This window comes from Elephas maximus, chromosome 23, assembly GCF_024166365.1.
Source record: "Elephas maximus indicus isolate mEleMax1 chromosome 23, mEleMax1 primary haplotype, whole genome shotgun sequence".
In the NCBI taxonomy this organism is placed as follows: Eukaryota; Metazoa; Chordata; class Mammalia; order Proboscidea; family Elephantidae; genus Elephas; species Elephas maximus.
This window is the reverse complement of record NC_064841.1, coordinates 60,920,391-60,947,207: the sequence shown is the minus strand read 5'-3', so window position 1 is coordinate 60,947,207 and position 26,817 is coordinate 60,920,391. Positions and strand designations below refer to the sequence as shown.

General features: G+C 46.8%; 2 long non-coding RNA genes across 2 annotated transcripts; one reads left to right on the top strand and one right to left on the bottom strand.

The window, feature by feature from the left end:
* Nucleotides 1–1,892: 1,892 nt before the first annotated feature.
* Nucleotides 1,893–14,593, bottom strand: LOC126066464 (uncharacterized). Its single transcript, XR_007515097.1, has 3 exons — nt 14,459–14,593; nt 12,153–12,289; nt 1,893–11,769 (listed from the first exon to the last, which is right to left on the bottom strand). It is a non-coding gene; the product is annotated as an uncharacterized LOC126066464 (long non-coding RNA).
* Nucleotides 5,819–22,531, top strand: LOC126066465 (uncharacterized). The gene is made up of 3 exons (XR_007515098.1): nt 5,819–6,113; nt 7,662–7,802; nt 21,895–22,531. It is a non-coding gene; the product is annotated as an uncharacterized LOC126066465 (long non-coding RNA).
* The last annotated feature ends 4,286 nt before the right edge of the window (nt 22,532–26,817 follow it).

Below are 26,817 nucleotides of genomic sequence, written 5' to 3'. Positions count from 1 at the left end.
TGAGCCTCTGTAATAGATATACACCGTGGAATTGTTTATTAAATGGAATTACGTGTGTGAAGTAAATGTGTTAGCTGAAGTTATTGATAAAGTCTGTATTGGCTTCCCATTGTCCCTAGAACAAAATTCAGGCCTCTTATTTTGGCCTACCTGGTTTCCATAGCATAGAGGTTATCACATTCGCCTCAAACACTGAAAGTTGCCAGTTCAATCCCTGGCGGAAATACATAACCGAAAGATGGGTGGTTCGAACCCACCAGCCAGCCTCTCTGCGGGACAAAGACGTGGCAGTCTGCTTCTGTAAAGATTAATCCTTGGGAACTCTGTGGGGGTGGTTCTACTCTGTCCCACAGGGTCGCTATGAGTCTTAATCAACAGAACAGCAATGGGTTTTGACTTTGGCCTAAGAGTCTAAGTAATTTGGCCCCTGCCTAATTTTATGACCTCATTTCTTACCACCCTCTTGCTCTCTTTCAGGCGTGGACTCTGGCCACACTGCATTTATTTGTTCCTTCAATATTCTGATATTGTGTCCATCTCCAGACTTTTGCATTTGATCTTCCTCCTGCCTTCGGTACTTCTCACGTGGCTTGCTCCTTCTCCCCACTCTGGCCTCAAACATAATTTCATCAGATCAGTCACCATATCTACTGTTGTCCTTCTCCCCCTTGACATTCCCTACCATGGTGTTGTTGTTGCTAGTTCTTCATGAAATTATCACTCTTATCTACGTATGTTTTACTTATTTATTGTCTGTTCCCTGCCAGGAGGGATATACGGGCAGGAGCTTTGTTCTATTCACTGCTGTATCTCCCACCTACGGGGCCCTGGTGGTGCCAGGCTAGGGTGTCTGAGGTATCAAAATAATTCAAAACTAAAGATTCCCGAGGAACCCTGGTACCGCAAACTGTTAAGCACTTGGCTGCTAACCTAAAGGTTGGCAGTTCAAACCCACCCATTGGCACCACAGGGGAACGACGTGACAATATGCTTCCGAAAAGATCGCAGCCTAGGAAACCCCATGTGGCAGCTCTACTCTGTCACATGGTGTTGTTATGAGTCCAAATCAACTGGATGGCACCCAACAACAACAACACAGGTTCCCTAGACAACCTCTAGGACAATCAATTCTTACTGATGGGCTTATGGGGTTTACCTCTGACCCAAGGGCATTTATATTTTACATAGGAACTTATCAAGATCCAAAGAATGAAGCTATAATGGTGAAATAACAGGCATTAAGAATTTTTTTTTAATTTTTAAATTATTTTATTTGCTTTTTTCCTAGGGAGCATCTTTCTTTACCTTCTCATAAGGCCAGTGTGCAATAGTGGTCAGGCTGTGGAGAGACACTCATAGTGGGGAATATTCAGCGTGTGTGAGTGTGTGTATGTCAGTGTGAGCGCGTGTGTCAGTGTGGGTGTGTGACCATGTAAGCGTGCATCAGGGTGTGTGTGACCATGTGAGTGTGTGTGTGTGACCATGTGAGTGTGTGTGTGTATGTCAGTGTGAGCATCTGTGTCAGTGTATGTCAGTGTGAGCGCACGTGTCAGTGTGTGTGACCTGTGAGTGTGTGTATGTCAGTGTGAGCATGTGTGTCAGTGTGAGTGTGTGTATGTCAGTGTAAAGTGTAAGTGTGTGTGTCAGGGTGTGTGTGACCATGCGAGTGTGTGTGTCAGTGTGAGCATGTGTGTCAGTGTATATCAGTGTAAAGTGTGTGTGTCACTGTGTGTGTGACCGTGTGTGTGTGTCTGTGTGTGTGACCATGTGAGTGCATGTGTTTGTGTATGTCAGTGTGAGCATGTGTGTCAGTGTGTGTGAATGTGTGTGTAAGTGTGAGTGTATGTCAGTGTGATCAAGTATGTGTGTGTCAGTGTGATCATGTGTCTGTCAGTGTGAGTGTGTATGGCCATGTGAGAATGTATGTGTGATATGTGTACGTGTCAGTATGTGTGAGTGTGTATATGTCAGCGTGAGCATGTGTGTGTCAGTGCTAGTATGTCAGTGTGAGCATGTGTGTGTCAGTGCGTGTGAGTCAGCGTAATCGTGTGTGTCAGGGTGAGTATGTCAGCGTGAGTACATGTGCATTTCAGTGTGTGTGTGAGAGAGAGAGCGAGCGAGACGGGGCCAGGGGAGCACCTTATATTACCTCCCGTCTCCCGAATGACATTTTTGATAAGATGCTTTCACATCAGTACGTAAGTGGACGTTCTCAGACAAGTGAGGCTGCACTCACTGTAGTGTTATTGCCAGAACTTGTTGTCCATCTTTTGTCAGAGACAAGACCCTACTACTTCTGGAAGATTGTGAACCGTCCTTGGCCCAAGCTAATTCCCCTTGGAATGTCAACCTGCTTCTCTTGTTCTCCCCCCGGTGGACAACAGCTCACTCCGCCCCATTCTGAGTACTCCGACGATTATTAAACCTGCTCTCAGATGTCCCACTTTTTGGCTAAATAAGGCCTTTTCCTGTTTTGACCTTTCAACCTAGCCTAGGGCTTACCTCCCAAGTTTCTCTCCTCAGCCCCATAACCTTCCATTCATTTCTGCTGGTTCTGCTTATGTCAAAAGCACGTGAGGGAAGGGGGAAGAAGATGAGCTGTGAGGTGGGAGAAGAAGGAACGTGAGAAAGCCATCAGCCAAGAGTGAGTCCTACACTGGGTCGTGTTCTCCTTCTCACACTGACGCCCCAGGGGCTTCCCAGGTGCCAAGCAGGGGGCCTGTCTGTGGCAGAAACTCTAGACACGTCTATGGCCTCAGCGACAGGGAACCTAGAGCTGTGAGGGCCTGTGGTGTTTTCCACCTCAGGGGCGGTGTCTTGTGCTAACCATGAAGCATTTGACAAGAATTGTCGAAGACCTTCACGAATATGGTGTTACAAAGTGCTCAGTGTGAAATTTTTAATGGAAACGTGTGTTTTGACAGAGGCTGAAGTTTATTTAACGTGTTCCAAATATTCCTACATAAATTCCCCCCAACTGGCACTATTCTAATTAATACACTCAGGGTGTACCACTGTCTTAGGATTTGTGTGCACGTGTGTGTCAGCTGGGTCCCTGGGTGGTCCGAGCAGTTTGCAGTCAGCTGCTAACCTAAAGGTTGGCAGTTCAAACCCACCCAGTGGCACCACAGAAGAAAGGCCTGGCGATCTGCTTCCATAAAGATTACAGTCAAGAAAACCCGAGGACGGGGTAGTTCTACTCTGTAACACATGGGGTCACCAGGAGTGGGATCGAGTCAACAGCAAAGGGTTTGGTTTGGTTGGTATGTCAGCTAGCCTTTGTAATTAATTTATATTTCCTCAATCATAAGAGTGAGGAAAAATAAAACAAAACAGACATTATTCACTCACTGCCCAGGGCCCATTCTATCCTCTTGCTTGTTGCTTCTCATTAGAATCCAGCCCATCGGCCCCTGTTTAATAGGTGTAAATGTGTTTCCATCTGTGCCCCATCAAAAACCCATTCCCAACAGTTGACTGGTGTCTGTTTATTTTACAGGCTGGTTATTTTACATGGCGGCCTTTTTTTTTTTTTTTTAAGGTAAAATAAGCAACTTTTTATCTGATCATATTTCTCTTTTAGGAGACATGTGGACAGGATTTCTGAAAGAGACACACATGACCTATTGGAACTCCCCCTCCATAAAGCTTTTTATCTGGTGACTAGTGGTCATTTCAGATCCCACAGAGCTGCCTTTCCCCCCGGTATTATAATAACCTTGAAAGTGAAACTCATTTTACTTTCAAATGTGTAAAACACAAATTAATGTGGCAAGAATTTGAGCCACAGACACTGAAATCGTGCTTGACTTTAATCAGTTCCAAAGGATTGTGTTTAGCATCTGTTGTTGTTGGGGGCTGTTGAGTCCATTCCAACTGTACTAACCCCATGTGACAGGGCAGAACTGCTCCACAGCGTTTTCTAGCCTGTAACTCTTAATGGGAGCAGATCACCCGGTCTTTCTCCAGCAGAGCCTCTGCGTGGGTTCAAACCTCTCTGACTCTTCAGTTAGCAGCCAAGCGCTTAACCGTTGTGCCACCAGGGCTTCTACTATGTGCTAGCCATTGGTTGAAACCATAGGCTGGGAGGAAGGAAAAATCGTTTTCTGATGTTGATCCTTGTCTAGGTAAGCATGTTCTACATTTCCAAGGTTTTTAGAATAGGAATAACCTCCTTGGGGAATGTCATTAATTGCCATCAAATTGATTCTGACTCAAGGCAACTCTATGTGTGTCAGAGTAGAACTGCCTAATAGTGTTTTAAAAGTTGTGACCTTTCAGAAGCAGATCGCCAGGGCTGTCTTTCAAGGCACCTCTGAGTGAGTTTGAACTACTGACCTTTTGGCTAGTAGTCGAGCACTTAACCATGTGCACCACCCGGGGGCTCCCCGGAAGAGTACCTCCTTGCAGTGCAGTTGATTCCAACTCATAGAGACCCTATAGGACAGAGTAGAACTGCCCTATACGGTTTCCAAGGCTGTAACTCTTTACTGAACCAGACTGCCACATCTTTCTCTCCCAGAGCAGCTGGTCGGTTCAAACCACCGACTTTTTCAGTTAGCAGCCGAGTGCTCTAACCATTGCACCACCAGGACTCTTCCCTTAGGGGTAGTCCACAAATATTTCCCCACCGGGCTGCCAGGCTTCCTAGGGTTCTCAGATCACCCTATCATCTTTAGGGTCTGTCAAGGCCTCTGTAACTCTGTAAAGACAGACACCAAGAGGAAGGAGGCTCTCAGATAGAATGGAGCCCTGTTAAATGAAACCTCACCTAATTCCCCATTTTGCCCATGTTTTCCTCATTTCCTTTGTACATTTTTTCTTAGTCCCTTGTATGTTTTTCATCCTATGGCTTTCCCAGCAGTTCCATCAGTTTCCCCTGCCAGCAACATATTTGGGATTTATAAAGTTTGCTAGAGATGCCGTGCCACAAGTGAGACTGAATTAAAACAGACTGTCTATCTGACAAACCAAGAGGCTGCAAAACCATCGCCAGCCGGACTCTTACTGGAAGCCATCTTTGTTATGGTGTATTTTATGATCTTTCAGCATTTGTAGTGTGGAGATTTGACTTGTAATAGCCCTGGAATGTGGCACCAGGTTTCATTTTATATTGTAAATTCCAGAAAACCAAAGACCAAACTGTATGGTTTTGGTGACCTGCTTAAAAGAGTCATATGAGCACTTGGGTGCTAAGTAAGTGTTTGGTGATACATTCCATAGGCAATTTGCTTAAAATAGCCTTTATTTACTTCCCTCTTGGTGGCTTAAAGGATCCCTGGGTGACACAATCAATCGGCTGTTGCTCAGCTACTAACCCAAAGGTTGGAGGTTTGAACCCACTCGGAGGCACCACAGAAGAAAGACCTGGTGATCTGCTTCTGAAAGATCAGCCCCTGAAAACCCTGGGGAGCCCAATTCTACTGTGACACACGTGGGGTCACCGTGAGCAGGAGCTGACTCGACAGCCGCTGGCTCGGAGTCGTGGACTGCTTGCCAGCTCTGCCCAGCAGCATGTTCCCTCCTCCTTGGCTCTGCCCACAGGCTGTGTCAGGCTGTGGCTACTCCCCCTTCTGCCTGCCCTAACCCAGTGGCTCATCGGCCCAGGTAGGAGAGTCCAAGGCAGCCCCTCTTGCTGTTGCTGAGGGACCTTCCCTGGTTGGATGTCGCCGTTTCTCTTCTCGTCCCTGGCTTCTTTTCCTCTCCAGCAGTCACCTGGCCGGCCTGCTCCCAGTCCCCTCCCCCAGCACTTCCTGCACCCCAGCGTCATTGCACAATCTGTCTTGCCTACTGGACTGAGAGCTTCTTGAGGCTTGAACTGTTTCTAATTTAGCTGAAACCCGTGGATCCCAGCACAGGGCTTGGCACCTTGCCGCATTCCACACAAATCTGCCGAGTGAATAAACAAATACCTGAGTGTTCACCGAGGTGCAAGGGTGAGCCCTCAAATGGGGCGTGCTTGTCAGGCTGTTTGGATTTGTGCCACTAGGACTGGGGAGAAAATTCAGGCCTAAGGATAAAATGTTGCAAACACAAATAACCAGAGCAGAGCTGGATGGGAAAGCCGGTGAGGCAGCCAGAGCCGGGACATTCAAGGAAAAGGCTTAGATGCGGTACGTAGATTCTCTAGATAGCCTTAGTGTGAGGAAATACTATATTTTCTATCAAAAATTAGTGCTGCACTCAATATATTTGCGAGAGATCTAAGAATATAAAATAATTTTAATCCATATACTGTTATAAAAGGAACCCTGGTGGTGCAGTAGTTAAGCGCTTGGCTGCTAACCGAAAGATCCGTGGTTTGAATTCACCAGCCACTCCTTAGGAGAAGGATGTGGCAGTCTGCTCCTGCAAAGATTACAGCCTCGGAACCCCTATGGGGCAGTTCTACCCTGTCCTACAGGGATGTTACAAGTCAAAATCAACTTGATGGCACACAACAACAAACATACTCTTAAAACCCGGACCTGTTCCTACCCAGTCACCTCTGACTTTTGGCAACCACGCGTGTGTCAGAGTAGAACTGAGCTCTGTAGGGTTTTCACGGCTGATTTTTTGGAAGCAGATCATCAGGCCTTTCTTCTGAGGTACATCTGGGTGGAATCAAACTGCCAACCTTTCAGTTAGAAGCCAAGCCCTTAACCATTTGCACCACCCAGGGGCTCCCCATATACTCTTAAACTGGGGAAAAGAAGAAAGGCCAAGGGAACTAATATTTATGGAGCACAGATTAGACTTTTATCAGACTTTTCCTGTGCTATTTCATGTCATTTCCCTAACAACTTGACATGGTTTTTGTTACTTTCATTTCATTTTATTTATTGATTTTTTAATTTTAAAATCCATTTTATTTTTCAGAGCAGTTTTAAGTTTACAGAAAAATTACACAGAAAGTACAGAGAGTTCCATATACCAATTCCGCCCCCTCGGTGTCTCCCATTATTAACATCTTGCTTTAGCGTGGCACATTTGTTACAATTGATAAACCAACGTTGATACATTATCATTAACTAAAGCTTTTTTTTTTTAAGCTCCTAGTTTACATGAGGTTCACTTTTTGTGTTGTTCTCAGAGAAATTAAACAACTGCCCAGCGTCACTGACACGTGAATTCCCACGTGCCTGACCACAGAGAACTGGGCCTTACGGCCTCCTTGCACCCTCTGCATGTTAACCTTTAAGTGAAGCCCTCCCCGGGGCTGCAGCTGACTTTCCATTCTGGAGACACCCTGTGGTGCAGTGAGTTACTTAATATGGCCCTTCTAGCCATAGTCTTTGTAACCTCCATACAATGACTGAGTACACCAAAAAAAAAAAAAAAAACCAGTTGCCATCAAAGTGGATTCTAGCTTATAGCAACCCTGTATGACAGAGTAGAACTGAGCCAAGTTCTTAACTGCTGTGCTACTAGGGCTTCAACAATTGGGTAGGGCTATGCAAATAAGGTACCTGTGGCCTACCAAGGGGGTTGGACAGCTTGCTAATAATGCAATTAAGGTGCATGGAACTCTGTGAGGGTAGGGACCATGCAAATAAGATATATGGAGCCCTAACGAGGGGGTTGGTCAGTTTTGCCATTCCAGTAGGCTTAAAATCCCAGAGGTGGAAGGGAGTACCTGACTACCACCAAGAAGAGAGATGAGTGGAGCGTATCCTCTGCAGCATGGATCCCTATGCTGAGGCCCTCCTAGGCCCAGGAGACAGAGAAAGAAGAGAGCTGCAACACCAAAGACAGCAAGATGGCAAGAAGCAGCGGCAGAGCAATGGTGGCAGCAGAACCAGGAGACTAGCAGGAAGGGCAAGGTAAGCTTCCTGGCCCGTGGAGAAACAGAGCTGAGTGCCTTTGGGCAGGAGGTTTGCAGGCTGAGAGGGGTGCCTCTGGGCACTTATTAATGGAGTTAAAGAGCTCTATAACACCAGCCCCAGCAGGACAGAGGTCCGGCCAATGGGTCAAAGGTCAAGAGAGGCCGGCCCTCAGGCACAGCTGAAAAGAGGCTGTCTTGATTAAAGAACTATATCCCGAATTGTAACCTATTACATAAACCCCATAGCTGTGAGTGTTCTCAGTGAGCTCTCTGTGGCCACTGCAACAAATTATTGAACCCAGCAGAAAAGTAGAGTGCCGTGGGAGAGACAGTTGGTGTCAGAACTGGTAAAAAGGTTGGAGGTGGGAGGTATGTTTGACCTCTATCTCATAGGAATCAGCCTTGGGCTATTTATGCCACTAATGATTCTTTCCCCTTGTCAGCTAGAGGTCGAGGCCCCTGCCAGGATATTTTGACACAACCCCACTCAGTTCAGCACTGTTCAGAGACAGAACCTCAAGGTTTTCCACACCACAACAACAAAAAACACCTGTTCCTGTGGAATCGGTTCCAAGTCCTGAAGATCTCCTGTGTTAGAGAGGAGAAGTGCTCCACAGGGTTTCCTTGGCTGTAATCACCCTGCCTTTCTTCCATGGTGCCACCACGCGGGTTCGATTTGCCAACCCTTTGGTTAGCAGCTGACCACAAACCACTTGCACCAACCAGGGAGCCTCAGTCTCTCAAGGGATAATGACTTCCTGTCTTCCTAGATCAAACATGCAACTTCCTTTACATTGTCAAAGCAACCTCTGCTCTCCAAGCCCCTTTTCCCAGCTCTACTGGAGAAAGGTAGCACCATCGCTGACTCTGTGCACCTCCTGAGCTCTGGGGCCGACACCTCCTACAGATTCTTATTTTGCAGGCCCTGCTGCTCATCTTGAGCTCTTTATCAAGTGGCCTCCTGGCCTTTGCCTGATTCTCTTGCATTTTGAGACAGAAGCTATCCAATTAAATAATAATAATATAAAAAAAGACTTACTAATTTGAGGCCATAAAAAAAACCTTCCAGAGTAAACCAAATCCAAATGCCTTTGATGAGTAATGCTACATAAAAAGGAAATTGACTTTATGGCTGAGTAAGTGCTAAAATGCTGACCCGTGGATAAGATAATTGCACACATACTGCGAAACCAGGCTGCCAGTGAGTAGAAGGATGGGAGCAGAGGCCGTGTAACTGATCTCGTTTGCAGCACAGTGTGGAGCTCTTGGGTGGCGCGAACTGTTAATGTGCCCAGCTGCTAACTGAAAGGTTAGAGGTTCAAGTCCACCCAGAGGTACTTCAAAAGAAAGGCCTGGTGACCTGCTTCCCAAACATCAGCAGTAGAGCACAGTTCTACTCTGAGATACATGGGAGTCGTGGATGGAATTGTGTCCCCCAAAAATATGTGTATCAGTCTGGTTAGGCCATGATCCCCAGTATTGTGTGATTGTTCACCATTTTGTCATCTGATGTGATCTTCCTATGTGTTCTTGTCGGGGGACAGCCCCAGGAAGGAAAGACCCTCACTGTGCGTCCTGGCAGATAATCCGAAGAGCTGAGACATAGCCCTTTCCGGATTCATGCATTTATTCAGGGAAACTTACTGACACGGGCAAGCAGCTGCTCTCCACTGGCGGCCGGCTGGACTATTTTCCACAATCACCTAGCAGGGGACCCAAGCTTATGTACCCTTCCAGTTGGGACCAAGGCTCCTTGTTTTTCTCCCATGTCCTTGGGCAGTCAGTGTTCCCAGGGACTTCACATCCAGGCCCAGATGTTTTCCTTCTTGTTGCTAAGGCATTCTTCGGCCTTGGCCGCTGGCCCAGTCATTCCACTCCCAGCCTTGTACCTTAGCCTGAGTCCATCCCCAGCATGCTTCAGGGAAGAGCAAAGCTGACTCCATCAGGGAGGGGATGCATATAGCTGAATAGCGTTACCCTACAGTCCACCCCTGCGTACCCTCCTAGTGTCCTTAAAATCTTACCACCACCCCCCTTCCGCAATAGCCCTAGGACTTGGTGTGCAGAAGAGCATTGCAGAACTAGTCTGCATACTCACTATAACCAGCAACACAGGGAAAGACATAGTAATAAGAGTCCCAATATCACCCAGAAGCCTGTCCTCCAGGTGGACAGGAGGGATTGCAGCCAGCTGGAGACAGGGTCAGCGGGGTCATGTTTGATAGCAGTGATGTGTTGTTGCAAGTCCTACAGAGCCAAAAACACATTTTAGAGGCATCAGGGCTGTACACGCAACATTCAGTTTTCATCATGGCACAGGTGCCACCCTGGGTGGCGGTCAGGATGTCAAGGGCCATCCTACTCTGAAGGATGACCTTCTGTATTTGTTGTCTCGCCATTCAGAAGGGTGTTAGCCCACCTGGTGTTGTTAAGTGCAGCTGTGGTGTGTCTGGCTAGCACCTCTACCTGCCACTCCACATCTATAGTGGTGGCCTGGGACAAGAACAGGGACAAGGGGCAAAACCACCATGATGTGCACTGGTATCAGTGCTGGGCTGTTAACAGTTTGCCAGTTGCTGGGAATACTGGGGAGGATGGTGTAAATATTAGCAGCTATGTACAGCCGCCCCCAGGTGCAGCGCCCCACCTGGTTGCAGGGCAGGTACAGCTACCTGTGCAAGCCACGTGTCCAAAGCCATCCTTTGGGCAATGGTCATGCCCCTGCCCATAGGCTTTGCTTTTGCTTCCCTAACCAATCATTGGCAACAACTAGCAGGGTTCTAGCACACTGTTGTCAGGGGCCCAACTCATCACCCTAAGGGGATGAGCGGTATTAGTCCCATTCCGACACTCCCAGTAAAGGGGAACTTGACCCTTTATGAGAACTTACTTCCACCTGCAGTAGGGCGTTATTATACACTGCACATGACTTTCTCCAACATGCTGTACCTCTCTTTTGCTCCTCGCCACAACTGGGACCAAATTCCCAGTGGCACTCTCTTGTTGCTTTGCCGTTGCCACAGGCCCTACCTGTACCCCTTGGGGTAACAAGCTACGGTCCAATTGGCACGGCTGACCTTGTGTTAACACTCCTAAAGCCTGTATTTTTTTTACAGTGAACTTCGCCTGCTGGAAGGCCTCCTCTTCCTTTGTCTCTCAGTCCCACACTGCTCCTTTCTTCACATTCTCTGTGTCTCTGTCTCTTTTCTCACACCCTCACTTTCTAGACCTCTCCCCAGTTTCACTTGTTTCTCTCTTTCTCTCACTCATTCTCTTCCCCTCTAGCCCCTGTATCACTTTTTCATTTAATCTTTTTGTTTCTCTCTCCTTCAGTCTCACTTCCTTTCTTCGCTAACCTTTATAGAGGCCATAGGGTTTGGGCTAAACGGAGTGTGAAGGGGCACCAGTGCCCTGGAAGCCCAAGAAATGCCTGTAGTTACTTCACAGTTTCTGCGTGGGGATTGGCTTGGACTTTATCACCGCTTCAGGCATCACTCGAGTCTTACCTGACCAGATAACACCCAAGTACTTGATCAACAAACCAGGCTGTTGTGTTTTTCCCTCGTTCACTGCCTCACCTCCCAACTGAAGGCAAACTGGTCCTGGCTGTCTGAGTGTAGAGGGATGCTAAAGAAAACATTAGCCAAGTCGAGCACAAAGTGGTAAGTGCCCAATGCCTCCCCCATTTGCCCCATCATCTGTGCGATATTGGGTACAGCTGCAAACAAGGGAGGGTCACCTTATTCAATTCCCAGTAGTCTACTGTCACTCTCCAGGAGCCGTCGGCTTGTGTGTTGGCCAGACAGGACTATTGAAGGGGCTCTTGGCTGGTCTCAGAATCCCCACTGGGTGTAGCTCCTGCACGGCCTTGGTGATTTCTTGGTGCCCGCCAGGGAGGTGGTACTGCTTAAGGGCCATGACCTGAGCTAGGGAGTGCTACTGCACAGGGGACCATTTAACATTACCTAAAAAAAAAAAATTTACGGCTCTCACTTGCAGGTGGAACTCATTGGAGGTCTGCAGCTCCAGCCCCAACAAGATATCTCTGCCCAGAATGTATTCTGGGTATTGGGGCTACGTACATTTGGTGGGCCTTTGGGGGAAGCCTTCTAATCTGCAACACAAGTTTGATTTGGGGCACCCTGACAGCCCCACCCCATACCCATCAATAGCTGTTAGTGGCCCTTTAAACCTATCTGGGTTACCATACATCAGGTTGCATTCAGCATCAATGTCTACCAAAGCAAAACATGTTGCTTGTTAGTGGAGGTCCAGTGTATGATCATTTCAATGTGTGGCCTCCGGTCCCCTGTCACTCAGCAGAGGGCTTCCTGCACCTGCAGCGCACCTTGGCCACACCTCTAGTTGAGGGGTGAGGGAGACTTCCACCCCTCGTTTGGGGGTTGGGGAGCCTTAGGCTTGGCTTCCTCTCACGGGCTCTGGTCAGCGCCTTTGTGAAACCCGGATCTTTTGTCAGGAACAACTCTACACCAAAGAAACACATTTTATAGAACAGACAGTTTGATCAAACATACAGCACAAATAAGAAATGCCCCTGCAGGGAACTGCTGCATTGAGACCCCAGACTGCTTGCCTGAGATGCATGGTTCAGGCTGGGGTTGTCTTGTCCCGCCTATCAGCCATTCAAACCTATCCGTTGAAGTGCTCAATTGTCCCTACGTCTCAGGGTGATAAAGAGTGTGAAGAGTCCATTCAAGACCCAGTGGAAGCCTCTGTATAGGATAAGAAGCCCCGATACGATTTACCTGCCGAGAACACCCTGGCCTGTGGCTCAGGAATCTGTCCCTGCACAGGTTTTAGCCTTGGCCAGGGTCTCATAGGCGGGCCAGCTTTCCTGTGCTATCCAGCGTTTTCTGATGACAGTGGCAGCCCATGAGTGTAGGTCCAGTCTAGGATGGTGTGTGACTCTCCAGGGATGGTCCTCTCTTAAATCCAGGAGGCGGTCGATTGCACATCTCTACTCTGGAGCAGACAAGGCTTCAGCCTCTGCGGTCAGCTGGTAAGACCGGTCTGCTTGTTGGCTGTTCTCCGCTCTGCTTGTTGGCTGTTCTCCGCTCTCAGCACAGGGACTTTTCTGACGACTGCCCACACAAGTAACACAAGCTTCTCAGGAGCAGAACTGATTTTGGTTTTTTTTTTTTTTTTTTTTTTGCCCAGATGTCTCATCTCTGTAGGGGCTTGCTTTATATGTCAGTCTGAAGGTTGTCAGTGGCCAGATTGAATGGCCAGGCTGTTAGCTATAGCCCACCTCACAGTTCCCTTGTGCCCCTCTAAAAACGGCCCTAACTGCAGCAATTCCCATCAGGACTTGGGGGCAAAAGTTTACAAAGGTGTGCATTAATACATCAACATCATCAATACATGCATTAAGGATTTGTAGGGGCCCCAAGGGTCTTATCCATAGTCAGCCTGGGGCAAGTGTCTCAGTGATAGTAACTTCAGACCCAAAGTATACCTCGCTGGACTTTAATTGTATCACAAGGCCTTTGCTCCTCGCTGGTGACAGAGAAATTGGGCTTAATCCTCAATCTTAATTATTTCTGAAAGAAGATCTGAGAAAAGTTGGCAGAGCCCTCACTCATTTGTGGGGCCGCACCTCCACCACACCAAGTGCGAGCATGGGTCCAGCCCAGCCGCCTGGTAACCTGGAGGTGGGCCCCCCTCTTTTAGTTTTCCCCTTACCATTGCAGCTGCAGCTGGGTTGCTGTTCAGTTATCTTGGTGGGGCAGCTCTCAGAGAATTCTGAGGTCTCTTCAAGGTCGCTCAACACAAGCTATCTTGAAGGGCTTTTACTCCTTTTTTCCCTGCTGTTTTAACTCCTGCCTTGCACTGGGTGTTACAGGGTGTTCTCAGCGCCAGGGACCTGTTTAGCCCCTCCAGCTAGCTCCAGTCCCATGCTCTACCGACCGAGCTAGCAGGGCTTCGCTGGCCACCCCGGGATTTCTCCCACAGAAAAGCATATGGGCCAGACCTCCCCACACAGAGGTCGCTGGCCACCCCGGGATTTCCCCCGAAGATGCCTCTTGCTCCCGCAAACGGGACACTAATGTTTCAGTGGAGGAGGAATAGGCCGCTCGCAAATCCTCCAGCTGCAGCTCTGCTTCCAGCTGCCTAATTCGGGCCCTAGAGGCTGGCTCCACATTGGATGCCCCTCTCAATGCTGCCAGTAGAAGCCACCCCACACAAGCCGCCTCAGCACGGCAATCTGGCTTTTGCTTTGGGGCCTCCCATGAATATAGCCATGCCCACAACAGCGGCCACACAACTCCCGCAACCAAAACACGAACAGCCTTCTTTTCTTTCTCAACATTCAAAGACTCTAGTAACTGCAACAATGCCTGTGGCACTTTCGGGGTGTCCCCATACTCACGCACAGGTCCCTAGGCATCAACAGCCTGGGCTAGTGGTCCCAGGGCATGCGTCCCTGGCCGCCCTGGGATTTCCCCCAGCAGAGCCCGCTTTTCCCCACACACCTGGGAAGGCACGGTGTGCCCCTCGGATTCCCGCTGACTATGCCACTTGTTGGGGGACAGCCCCAGCAAGGAGAGACCCTTGCTGTGCATCCTGGCAGACAATCCAAAGAACTGACATGTAGCCCTTTCCAGATTCATGCATTTATTCAGGGAAACTTACTGACACAGGCAAGCAGCTGCTCTCCACTGGTGGACGACTGGAGTATTTTCCGCAACCACCTAGCAAGGGACCCAAGCTTATATACCATTCCAGCTGGGACCAAGGCTCCTTGTTTATCTCCCACGTCCTTGGGCAGTCAGCGTTCCCAGGGACTTCACGTCCAGGCCCAGATGTTTTCCTTCTTGATGCTAAGGCATTCTTCGCCCTTGGCCGCTGGCCCAGTCATGCCACTCCAGGCCTTGTACCTTAGCCCAAGTCCATCCCGAATTCATCTCCAGCATGCTTCGGGGAAGAACAAAGCTGACTCCATTAGGGAGGGGGTGCATATAGCTGAATAACATTACCCTACAGTTGTAAATCCTATCTCTATGATATTTATGAGGCAGGATTAGTGGCAGTTATATTAATGAGGCAGGACTCAATCTACAAGATTAGATTGTGTCTTGAGCCAATCTCTTTTGAAACATAAAAGAAGCGAGCAGAGAGACATGGGGACCTCATACCACCAAGAAGGCAGTGGTGGGACCCGAGTTTCCTGCACCAAGAAACTCCAAGACCAGGGAGGATTGGTGACAAGGACCTTCCTCCAGGGCTGACAGAGAGGGAAAGCCTTCCCCTGGAGCTGACACCCTGGATTTGGACTTTTAGCCTACTAGACTGTAAAAGAATAAAATTCTCTTTGTTGAAGCCATCCACTTGTGGTATTTCTGTCATAGCAGCACTAGATGACTACGACAGTGGGGTCACCATGAGTAGGAATTGACTCTATGGCAACTATTAGCGGAGAAAGGAGCGTGTGAGGCTTGAGCTGGTGGCCTGGGACCTCCTCGCTGTGTTCCTGGCCGGCTGGAGAGCTTAAGTAAGTAGGCTCACCGACTGTCAAACTCTGATACCTGCAAAATAACAAAATGAGAGTTTTTTGGAAATGTTAACAAACTCCAAGGGCAGTGGCTCTTTTTCTTTCAAGATCTCCCTGGTCTCTCAGCTCTTCCATAACCCATTGCTGCTGATGTTTTTAACCAAGCCGCGACACCCCATCTTTTCCTTGGGGAGTTTGGTATGTTCACGTTTCAATTACTGATCTGCTTGGACTTATTTCTATTAACTTATTTCATTTTCTGTTTGCCAGGCTTTGTGTTTGCGTCTCTCTTTCTTTCTGCTATATATATATACATATATATGTATATATATATGTATATATATATGTATATATATATGTATATATATATATATATAAAACCCTGGTGGTGCAGTGGTTAAGTGCTGTGGTTGCAAACCAAAAGGTCAGCAGTTCAAATTCACCAACCGCTCGTTGGAAACTCTATTGGGCAGTTCTTCTCTGTCCTATAGGGTTGCTCTGAGTCAGAATTGACTTGACAGCAGTGGGTTTTATGTATGTAATTATATATATGGACTCGACAGCAATGGGTTTGGGTTTTTTGGGGGGGGTATGTATATACTTGTCCTCACTTTTTGCCTCTTACAGATTTAGAAATGTAACACTCAATTTCAAATTCTTTGGTGGTTCTCACACTTGAGTGAGCAACTAGAGATCTTGTAAAGGCAGACAGCTGCCTCCCGGTGTCTGATTTAGTTGGTCCTGGGCGGAGCATGAGAGCCTACCTTTCAAATAAGTCTCAAAATGGTGCTACTGCTGGTCGTCCTGGGACCACACTTCAAAAATCACTGTTTTAGCACAAAAATTCCTTTGCTTTGGGGGAAGGGGAGTCAAGATTCGTTTGAGAATGTGACGAAAGTTATTGATCACGTCCCTTCAAAATTATGTTGTTGTTGTTAGCTGCCAGTGAGTTGCTCCTGACTCAGGGTAACCTCATGCACAATGGAACAAAACACTGCCTGGTCCGGTGCCATCCCTCTGATAGGATTTTCACTGACTGATTCTTGGAAGTAGATCACCAGCCCTTTCTCCCTAATCTGTCTTAGTCTGGAAGCTCGGCTGAAATCCGTTCAGCATCACAGCGACACACAAGCCTCCCCTGACAGACAGGTGGTGGCTGGGCATGAGGTACGCTGACCAGGATTCAAACCCAGCTCTTCTGCATGGAAGGTGAGAATTCCACCAGTAAACCACAACTGCTCCCTCCCAAAACTCTATATACACACAATTTCTTGCATTCAGTTTTGGGGATTTATATTGCTCCCACCCCAGTCAGTCCATGGACTGTCCAGGAGTCCATGTGGACCTCCAGTTACGATCCTCCGCTTTAGAGGCTGCTTGCACTATTTGGGGGAAACACTGATGCTAGGATACAGGAGTCATAGTCAGACACCCTACAACGGCCTGATCATACAACTTTCATTGATTTAGCCAGAAAATGCTTACTAAGCACTTACCATGTGCCAAGCGTTGTGTTAGGTGAGGAAGATAGAGCCTCAGTCTTCAGAGAGGGCACACATGATACATAAGCAGAGATATAGCCCACAGACAATTATAAAATTGTATATTAAGTGCCGTAACAGGATGCTGGTGGCTTTGTTTTGTGCTGTCAAGTTGATTTTGACTCAAATGGACCACATGCAACGGAGTAGAATTGTCCCATAGGGTTTTCTTGACTGTAATCTTTATGGCTGCTGATCGCCAGGTCTTTCTCTCATGGAGCTGCAGGGTGGGTTCAAACTGCCAACCTTTCAGTTAGCAGCCAATCATTTAACTCTTGCTCCACCAGGGCTCCTTGGTAACAGGGTAAGTGACATGTAACAATGGTACAATTACAACAACCTTGGGCTTCCGCTCTAGGTCCTACCAAGTCAAAGGGCAACCCAAAACTTTCCTGAGTAAAGACCAGTTTTCAATTTGCACATACTTCAGTCTTGGTCTTGTGGATGTGTGACTGACCCTATCATGTGAATTTTTTTGTGCATTTGATCTTTGTGCCGGGGGGTCCAGTAAATGGGGCTCTTCAGCAAGAGGGTCATTCATGGAAGGTTATCCAGAGAATGTTGTTGTTGTTAGGTGCCATCGAGTCAGTTCTGACTCAACAACCCTGTGTACAACAGAAGAAAACACTGCCCGGTCGTGTGCCATCTTTATGGTCATTGTTATGCTTGAGCCCACTGCTGCAGCCACTGTGTCAATCCATCTCCTTGAGGGTCTTCCTCTTTTGTGCTGACCCTCCAATTTACCAACCATGATGTCCTTCTCCAGGGACTGGTCCCTCCTGATAACATGTCCAAAGTATGTGAGACAAAGTCTTGTCATCCTTGCTTCTAAGAAGCGTTCTGGCTGTACTTCTTCCAAGACAGATTTGTTTGTTCTTTCAGCAGTCCGTGGTATGTATATTCAATATCCTTCTCCAACACCACAACTCAAAGGCTTCAATTCTTTTTTCATCTTCTTTATTTATTGTCCAGCTTTTGGGTACATATGAAGCTATTGAAAACACCATGTTGTGAGGTGTGCAACCCCCATGCAGTGAACAATTTGACCTTTGGTCCTGGCTCCTGAGAGCTGAACCATGCCTGAGACCAACGAGTGGGGCTGACCAGACCAGGAGGGACCACCTGGGGGCCTGAAGCTGACTGAACCTCAGGAGGCATGATGTCATCTATCGTGGCCATGTGGCGAGGCCAATAAAGGCCTTGGAAGACAAAGGCTCAATAGTGCTTCCTGGGTAGAGAGAGGGAACATCTGCTTTCAGGAGAATAAGTGCGTCCCCTGGGGACATGGAAGCTCTGTGCTGAGACTTCTCTCAGACCTTGAATTTTGTGTTCCTATTTTTTTTTTTTTTAATACATAAAGATGGCCCTTTCCCTGGAGTTTGTGGGTCATTCCAATGGATTATTGAACCTAGGTGAAAAAGAAGGGGCCAGCACCCTCTGGCCTGGCCCTGGGTAAGTAGAGATACGGGAGAGAAGTGGCTGGTATCTGCTGACCTGGCCCCAGGTGAATGGGGTGACCGAGAGATGGGGCCAGTATCCACTTACGTAGCCCTAGGTGAATGGTACCTGTTGACCTGGCCCTTGGTGAATGTGGATGAGAGAGACGCGCCTGGGGCTGGTACCCACTGACCTGGCCCCAGGTGAATGTGATTGAGAGAGACACACAAAGGGCTAGACCCGCTGACCTGGCCCCAGGTGAATGTGGATGAGAGAGACACACACAGGGCTGGACCCGCTGACCTGGCCCCAGGTGAATGTGGATGAGAGAGACACACATGGGGCTGGTACCCACTGACCTGGCCCCAGGTGAGTGTGGTTGAGAGAGACACACATGGGGATGGTACTCACTGACCTGGCCCCAGGTGACTGTGGATGAGAGAGACACTCATGGGGCTGGTACCCACTGACCTTGCCCCAGGTGAATGTGGATGAGAGAGACACACATGGGGCTGGTACCCACTGACCTGGCCCCAGGTGAATGTGGTTGAAAGAGACACACATGGGGCTGGTACCTGCTGGCCTGGCAGAATGAGGGTGAGAGAGAAGGTGCTGCGCTGGCAGATGGGGCCTAGACTAACCAGGGAAGGAAGGCAGAGATTTCCATAGGACGCAGCTGTTATATGGAATAAGATTTATTATCCACCAACATCTGGCATTGGAGGTAGATGATCTCAGCCTCCCTGGACTGGTTTGGTATAATTGGCAACAAAGGTGGGATTCGCTTGAGCAGTCTTGATGTCTCAACTGTGGACAATATGACCAACAGGAGAGGAGCCAGGACGGTGTTGCAGTACTCTTAGTTAGGTGACAGTGGCCAGAGGGGACTGAAGAGAGCTGAACGGAATTGACAGGGCTGGTTGAACATTAGAGGACTTGGAGAGGAAGGGGTCAGATGACTCCTAGTCTTCTGACATGAGTAACTAGGAGAGAATGCTACGATTCAGCACCAGAAGAAGAAAAACATTAAAAGGTTATGAATAGGGGGAGGGGACATACCTGGGAAGATGGGAATGAGTTTTTGAGTTGTCTCTTTGGAAACTCTATGGGGCAGCTCTACTCTGCCCTACCGGGTCGCTATGAGTCAGAATTGGCTCTATGGCACTGGGCTTGGCTTGGCTTGCGTGTGCACTTAATTAGAGCTGTCCAGCTGCCATTTGGATGTGTGAGCTTTCAGAAGTGAAGTCTGCATAGAAGCATAGATTCGAAGAATATGTAGAACATCCTTTCTGCTGGGTGTTTTCTCTACGTTCCTATCTTTATCAAAAGGAAATGATCTTTCTTCTCAAGTGGAGAAAGCTCACTCACTCCCACACCCTCCCTTCTACCATGGGCCAAGAAGAGGTGAATTTGTTAGAATGTGAATCTGACATCCTATGTCCCACTTGCCATTTTCAGACCACTACTGTCTACTCTCACATAAAGAGGCTAATGCCCTTCAGGTAGACCATTTTCTGTGGAGATTTTGAGTTGTGAGCTTAGTGTTCCTCCTACTCCTTGTGTTCTTACGAATGACCTAGTCAATACGCCGGTCTTGTGATTTCTTGATTTCTCACAACTCCAAAGACCTTCATGACAACTGTATTTCAGCCACCACACCTGCGACCAGCTCATCATAATCCTGACCAACTATGCCACTGAAACCATGAGTTAGTTCTACTCTCCTCCACCTAACCCTTCAATTTGTCTCACTCTCTTATTCCCATTATGCTTATGCTCTGTCCTAATTGAAGCTTCCATCCCATTGATTAAGGAGCCCTGGTGGTGCAATGGTTTAGTACTCGGCTGCTAATAGAAAGGTTGGTGGTTTGAACCAGGGTTTCGAACTGGTTCCTTCCTTTTTGAACCCCTGTTGAGAATTTGCATTTCTATCGCAGATACAGTGAATCAGAATCTAGTTTTAACCAGATCCCAGTGTGATTCTTTCATATAACTTCCTGGCAACTCATTAGAAGTGCAAATTTTTAGCAGGGAACTTGTTTGAAATGCAAATTCTCAGCATGGGTTGAGCCGGGACAAACCTGTTCAAAGCCCTGGTTCAAACCTACCCAGAGGCTCTGCAGCAGAAGGACTGGGCAATCTACTCCCATAAAGATTACAGCCTGATAACAAAGTTTATTAAGACAGTGCTCTGCATCCCACTTTTTTTTTTTTTTTTTTTGGTGAGTGGCATCTGGGCTCTTAAAAGCTAGTGAGTAGCCATCTAAGATGCATCAATTTGTCCCAACCCACCTGGAGCAAAGGAGAATGAAGAACACCAAAGATACAAGGAAAATATTAGCCCAAGAGACAAAAGGGCCACAAAGTTCAGAGACTCCCTTGGCCTGAGACCAGAAGAACTAGATGGTTCACAGCTAACCACCAGTGACCACCCCGACAGGGAACACAACAGAGAATCCCGTACAGAGCAGGAGAAAAGTGTGGTGCAGAACTCAAATTCATGTAAAAAGACCAGACTTAATAGTCTGGCCCCCAGACTCTCTGTTAACTCAACTAAAACCACTGTTAAAGCTCACTCTTCAGACAAAGATTAAACTGGACTATAAAACATAAAATAGTACTCATGAACTGTGTGTTTCTTAGTTAAAAGTAGATACATGAGCCTAAATGGGCAGCTCCTGTCCAGGGGCAGGATGAGAAGGCAGAAAGGGATAGGAGCTGGTTGAATGGACACGGGAAACCTGGGGTGGAAAGGGAAAGTGTGTTGTCACATTATAGGGATTGCAACTAAGGTTATATAACAATATGTATATAAATTTTTGTATGAGAAACTAACTTCACCTGTAAACTTTCACCTAAAGCACAATTAAAAAAAGAAAGAAAGAAAAGGTTATACCTAGAAAACCTTATTGGGCAATTCTACCTTTTCACATGTGTTCTCGATGGGTCAGGATCGACTTGACAGCACCCAACAATAACATCCCGTTGTTTGGCCCACTTTCTCCAAACTATTAGTTTCTCTTTGCTTTATTTCCCTCTCTCTCCAATCTTTAGCATGTGATGTGTTATTACAACCCCTTTCTCACTCATTACATCAAACTCTTTCCCCTTGGCTGCCTGACCCACCCACCTTGTATACCTCCACTCCAACCATTTGATTGCTGTTCTGCATTGCCTACTGAGCATTGCTAAATACAAATCGCACTATGGTGTGTCTTGATAGTCCTCAACGCCATACCGTTCAGCTTGGGGAAAAAAAACAAAACTTGTTGCCATCAAGTTGATTCCGATGCATAGTAACCCATAGGGCAAAGTAGAACTGCCCCCATAGGATTTCCAAGGCTGCAAATCTTTATGTAAGCAGGCTGCCACATTGTTCTCCCATGGAGCGACTGGTGGGTTCAAACCACTGAACTTTCAGTTAGCAGCTGAGCACTTAACCACTGCACCACCAGGGTTCCTTCCCTTCAACTTAGCTGACTCTAAATGGGTCCAACAGACTTTCTCTATGTCTCTAGTCAGCTCCTTCTCTTGTTCCCCTTAGTGATGAGATCATCATGAGTGCTGTCACTAATTATCTGGTTTTCCTCTCTTTCTAGGCACACAGAGACTGCATTTTCTACCCAACTTTAGAGTCAGGTATGAAGTATGAATGGAAGCTATGTGTCACTTTCAGATGGAATTCTTTCAGAGCCTGGGTGCACATAGCCATAAATAACCCCATCTTTCCTGCATCTGAAATCGTGGTTGCACATGTTGAGAGGGAGCCTCAGACAGCCTGGATCCCTGAGGACTATGATCAGCAGATCTTTGATGCCCACCCATGTTGGACTTTTCATCACAGAGCAAGAAGTAAATGTGTGTTGTGTTAAGCCGCTGAGATCTGGGAGGTGTTTGTTACTACAGCATATTCTAACCCATCCTTATTGATTCTGGTGGTTCTTCCAAACTTTCGCTTCTGCCCTCCAACCTCCAACCCTACCACTTTCCCATCCAGACCTTGCCTCCTTAGTCACTGAGTAAATGGAGGCCATTAGGGGCAAAATCCCTTTATTTGTTTTCAACCCCTGCAAATGGCTTCTGACACCAAAGACCCAGAGTTAAACCAAACTTCACAGCTCTCCAGACTGCTAAGTCTGCCCAAGACTTCAGACACCAGCTGCAAGTTCAGAGACTCCCAGGGCCACCCTCCCTTCTGACCAGCTGGACCCAAATTTGGGAGTTCCCACTACCCACCTCAGCTTCGATAATTCACTATGTTGACTCACAGAGCTCTGGAAAGCACTGTATTTATGATTGCAGTTTTATTATAGTAAAGGATGAGTCCCTGGATGGTGCAAACGATTAATGCCCTCAGCTGCTATCTTAGTGATCTGGTGCTGCTGTAACAGAAATACCTCAGGGGGATGGCTTTAACAAACAGAATTTTATTCTTTCACAGTCTAGTAGGCTAGAAGTCCAAATTTAGGGCACCAGCTCCAGGGAAAGGCTTTCTCTCTCTGTCAGCTCTGGAGGAAGGTCCTTGTCATCAATTTTTCTCTGGTCTAGGAGCTTCTCAGCACAGGGACCCTGGGTCCAAAAGAAGCGCTCTGCTCCTGGTACTAATTTCTTGGTGGTATCATGCCCCTCTCCTCTCTGCTCCATTCTTTCTTCTATGTCTCAAAGGAGATTGACTCAAGATACAACTTAATCCTCTAGATTGAGTCCTGCCTCATTAACACAACTGCCTCTAATCCTGCCTCATTAACATCATAGAGGTAGGATTTACAATACATAGGAAAATCACATCAGATCACAAAATGGTGGACAACCACACAATACTGGGAATCATGACCTAGCCAAGTTGACACACATTTTGGGGGCACACAATTCAATCCATGACAGCTACTAACCAAAAGGTTGTTGAGTCCACCCAGAGGCTCCTTGGAGGAAAAGCCTGCTGATCTACTTCAAAAACACCAGCCATTGAAAACCCCATGGAGCGGAGCTTGACTCTGACACACATGGGCCACCATGAGTCGGAATCGACTTGATGGCAACTAGTTTTGGTTTTTATGGGGTTAAAAATACAATCACGTATGAATTCAAAAGAACAACACAATATTTGATTACTCCATGGTTTAATAAATAATTTGCAAATTGTAGAAATGTTCTGTTACACAAGAGAAAATCACTTCCAGAGAATGGAGAATTCAGAGAGGCTTGAATAACTTTTGCTTAAAGAATACAGGCTTCCACGGTGATGAAGCACTTAATGGCTACTGAGTTAACATAAAAAAGGTAACTTCATGGGAGGTTCACCCCTCCACCCACCTGCAGTCCTGAGACCTCTAGAAATTTAAGTTAAAGAAGTCTGAGTCTTTCTCATTTAATAGTTTCATTATGATCTACTCTTTGGAACAGGAAAGAAAAGTCAATGTGCCGCTTTGAATGAGGGAGAAAAAAAAAAACACACTGGTGGATTAATTTTGGGTCAGGAATTTTTAAGTTTGTGAATAAGAAAAGGTGTCTTGAAATAAAAGTAAAATATCTATTTTTGATATTAATTTGATTCCACAATAGTAAAGTTTACAAATCAGAACCAGCCAAAGGGAAGGACACACAGCATGAGGTCTGCGAGGGTCCCAAACTCGAAGCTTCTGTGTCACCAGGGACACCCCACCCTCCCAACACATCAATGAACACAGAGCAAGGTCAACCAGGAAAGCTCACCTGAGCTACAGTGTTTACTTGGGGCTCCATCACATAGACTTACGTGATTGATTGAATCTTTAGCCACGTGATTGAACTCAATCCGCAGCCCTCCTCCCCTCCCTGGAGGTTGAGCAGTTAGAACTTGGTGGTCTTTCTGGTCTGGCCAGTCCCCATCCTGAGTCATCGCTTTAGCATAAATTATGTGTATGTGGGGGTGGGAGGGGGCACCATGAATAACAAAGACACTCCAATCAATGGGGAAATTCCAAGGGTATAGAGGTGAACTCCCAGGAACCCAGGACAAAAGCCAGAGAAATTCTTTAGGTAAAGTTAATTCTTTACTCCACAACTCCTCCAGAATTTCTCTGCTTCCAAGCCCATCTTTCCCTTCTGCCTTCCCCTCTCAGCGCATCACCACTTCTAGGTCTCAGGCTTCCTGTGTGTTCCAGCTCCCCCACCTCCACTCTCACCCCATCCCTACAACCTCAGGGGCTTGACTCCAACAAGAATCCACTCTCCCCCCTATATTTTCAGCCTCCCTTTCTACTGGCTCGTTTCTCTCAGCATCTAAACCTCAGTATCCCCCATCTTAAGATAAAAATCACTGCTTCAAATCTTATAAACCCAAGCCAAATCCATTGCCATCGAGTCGATGCCAACTCACAGCAACCCTACAGGACAGGGTAGAACTGCCCCATAGTGTTTCCAAGGAGCAGCTGCTAGATTCAAACTGCTGACCTTATGGTTATCATTTAGGAGACAATATTGGAGCCATTATTCCCTGTCCTTGAGTATAAAGACTGTGACCCAGCTGGAGCTGGACTTACAAGGACTCACAAGGACACATCAACTGGGCCCTGAGGTATAAAGACAATAGCTAGGACGATTTTGCAAAATATCTTTTAGGAAAACTTTCACATAAACAAATCATGAACAACATAAAAGACCCACATACTTCCTGCTCTTATCTTTTTTTAATTAGCATTTAGTGAAGAGAAGTTTTATTGGGCAAAAGAAGACCCAGGAGGGTCTTACTGAAACTGTCTTACTGAAACCTGTACAAATGATTATTAAGAAACACAATTGAAAATGTAGAATCACAGTGATTTAGCAGTCTCTAGCCAATCTGTGAAAAGGTGAAGCTTCCAATAGTTTTGCCCATTTGTGACATTACTATGTACCGATGATTCTGTAATATTGCTTGAACCCAGACAGACATGGCTCTGGCAGCATGCTTGTCCATTTGCCCACTTTTGTCTATTCTGTAATATTTTTGGACTTGGACAGACATGGCTCTGGCAGCATGCTTGCCTGTTTCCTACTTTTGCCTCTTTGAAGATATGCCGAATAAAACCTTTCTTTTTGCTTTACTATAACTTTATGATGATTTTACCCTAGAACAGTTAGCAGCTGAATGCTTAACCACTGTACCACGAGGGCTCCTCAAATCATATATCCTTTTATAATCAAGCTTCTTGAAGAATCGGTAACTTGTTCGTGTATTTATTTAACGTACATTCCTTGAGCTTGTACATATGTACCAGCTACAACTTGGCAGCAACTGGTTGGTTTTACTCTGCCAGCTGCTATGGATACAAAAGACGACTAAGCTGTGGTTCCCAGCTTTAAGGAGTTGGCGGTAAAGTGGGGAGAAAGATGACTAGCAGAGGACTGCAATACGGTGGGACAAGAGAGTGGAGCACAGGGTGCTAGGGGAGCTGGGGTGAGAGAACTACAACGATCTCCATCTGAACGCAGGAAGGGTGGGCTGAAGGGGGTGTGGGGCAAGTTAAGGCTAGAGAGGAGTTCAGGGATTGGATCATAAAGGACTTTTTATGTTACATCAGGGAGCCTGAGCGTTATCCTGAGGGTTACACGGTGATGTGATTAGATTTGTGTTCTCCAAAGATTCCTTGGTTCTGTTTGGAAGTCAAGGCAGCAATCTTGGAAGGACTGGACTAAGGTGGAAGTGGCATGGAGAAAGGGGATGGAATCAAGAGATCTAAGGGAATAGAGGAATTCCTGGGTGGCGAAAACAGCTAATGCGCTTGGCTGATAAAACAAAAGTTGGAGGTTTGAGTCCCTCCAGAGGCACCTTGGACAAAAGGTCTGGTGAGTCTGGAGCAAAAGAGAAAGAAGAAAACCCAAGAATCAGAGAAGGGACCAGACTACAGGACTACTTGTTTCCACGAGCCACTGCCTCCTCTACTTTGAGAACAGAACTAGATGGTGCCCGGCTACCACTACCAAACATTCTGATCAGACCCACAAAAATGGATTCTGATAAAAAGGGAGAAAAACGTAGAGTAGAACTTCAAATTCTTAAAGAATGCAGACTTACTGGACCTACTGAGGCTGGAGGAGTCCCTGAGACTATTGCCCTGAGACACTCTTTAAGCCTTGGACCAAAACTATTCCCTGAAGTCATCTTTAAACTAAACAACAGTTCTTGCTCAAAAAGTAAAGATTGTCATTCTTGAACATTGCTGCTCTTGTAAAAAAAAAAAAAAATTATATGAGATCAAACGGGCAACTGTTATTCTAAAGATTAGAAGCTTGGGGGTCAGTGAGTCTAAGTTAATGGGAGTGAAACAACTAGAACAGAAAAAATGAGACTGTTGACACAATATAAAGATGTAACCAATATCACTAAACATTGTGTATAGAAATTGTTGAGTGGGAGCATGTTTTGCTGTGCTTATTTTCACTGAAAATAAAAGAAAACATTACCAAATAAAAAAGGCCTGGTGATTTACTTCTTAAAAATCAGCCATTGAAAACCTTGTGGAGCATAGTCCTACTCTGACACACATGGGGCTGCCATGAGT